Source organism: Limulus polyphemus, unplaced genomic scaffold, assembly GCF_000517525.1.
Source record: "Limulus polyphemus unplaced genomic scaffold, Limulus_polyphemus-2.1.2 Scaffold693, whole genome shotgun sequence".
In the NCBI taxonomy this organism is placed as follows: Eukaryota; Metazoa; Arthropoda; class Merostomata; order Xiphosura; family Limulidae; genus Limulus; species Limulus polyphemus.
In genome coordinates, this window is record NW_013666303.1 from 459,192 (window position 1) to 461,221 (window position 2,030).

A 2,030-nucleotide genomic window follows, 5' to 3' on the forward strand; every position below is an offset into this window, starting at 1 on the left:
AGTATCATCAATTCTGAATGACACTGATATATTAGTTTAATCTATGTCAATGTCATGACTCAAGTATAAGCCTTCTATCGTACGAGTATCATCAATTCTGAATGACACTGATATATTAGTTTAATCTATGTCAATGTCATGAATCACAAGTATCATCCTTCTATTTTAACAAGGGTATTATTGGATCGACTTCATTTTCTCACAACATAAAATTTATTTCTGAAATTGTTCAATATAAGAAGTGATTCCTTCAGTTAGAAATATTTAGGCCTATTATAGGCTTTATAAGATTGTTACTGTGTGCAAATTTCTTACTTCTGAACTTGAGTTATATCAGACTAAATGTGTCTTGTGGTTGGTTGCTATGCAAGACAAGTATTAAATTTTCAGTAGTATATAAAAATAGATTCCTTTTGAAATTACACATTCACATGATTATGCATTTAATCAATTATAATTAAAGCTATTCTTAAAACCCAGTAAAAGAAAATCTTAACATCAGTGATACTGTATGTTTATCAATAGTTTACACTAATCAAACCAATGCTATCCATATTGGCTAATTTCAGATCTTCTGCCACCTCACCATTTTTAATAGATTTATAGAAATCTGTCTTTTGTTACCTTCATTATATTAAAAATAATATCTGATCTAAGCACTTCATTTTCCTTCAGTCTTCCAATACTGAATCTTAACAGTTCTGGTTTAATAATAACTGCATTCAAGGATATTAAAAGATACTTAGGAAAAAAAACACTAAATCTTCCCTAATAAAAGTATATTCAATTAGTTTTACTCATTACCAGGTTGATTTTGATTATGTTTGATCTTAGTAGATAGCTTTCTCTGATTGGAAGTTAATATTAACATTTGCTTTGCATTTGTAGTAGTTTGTTCCTGAAGCACAAAGGTTTCCCATTTTAGATAAGAATCCACAGCCAACAACCTGTTGCTTTTCTAATAGTGTTCTTGGCCTATTGGACAGTTTATTTTCAGCAACAGAACTAAAAGTTGCAACACCAAAGAAGTTTGAGGAAAATGGGTGAGAATTTTAAGAGACCAGAGTTGAATATTAGAAAAGGGGATTTCTTTATGCAATTAGAAATAGGGTGTGTGAAAAGTAGAAGAAAAAGGGAAAGCCTAGATGAACCAAATGACCAATTGTTATTTCTCAGAAATTAATAAATCTACCTCTGTACATTAATCTAGCAATATCATCATTGATAACTGAGCTTATAACCAATTTGCCATAAGTTCTTGCAAATAATGATAAATAGTCTTGAAACTTTCACAACTATTAGTATAAGACCATTACATACAAAATGATTCAACAAGGTTTCAAGGTTGTAATATTGCTGAACTGCACCTACAGAAATAACTTTATAGCAGCTTTTAGTCAAGTATTCAAGAGATCCTGTTGTTTCCATAATAACAAATATCAGTTTGCTGTGGTAGGCTGAAAGATTTGATAAAATAAATGAAGACCAGCTTCTAAAATTCAACTTATTTTACATTTGACACTGTACTGAACGGAAAATAATCTAGAAAATTCTAACAAACTAAGTCGTTTATATTATCATTTTTCTTAATAAGTCTTGATTTAATGTTTATGGATGATTCCCATTTGCTCATGTATTATTATTATTAGACTTAAGAGTGTTAGACAATTTAACTCCCTTTTGAAATTTCCAAAATCAGATGTTATAAAACTAATAAAATTAACAAGGCCCAAATTACAGTTATAAACCGTCAACCAGTCACATAGAAGAACAGTCAATGCTACCACAAGCAATCTGAGAACACGCACCGAAACTGGTACCGCAAACACTGAAACAGTACAAGAGTTTTACTGTTATGTACTTCCAGAAACTACAACTAGAAGTTAGAACTACGTAGTAACATTTAATAATGGTTGGAGACGGCTTGAATGGGTAATGAAGAAAAACTTTAATATAAGTTTAACATAACAGCAAATGTACAACGTTTCGACAAGGTTTTGATGATGACAAAACCTTGTACATTTGCTGTT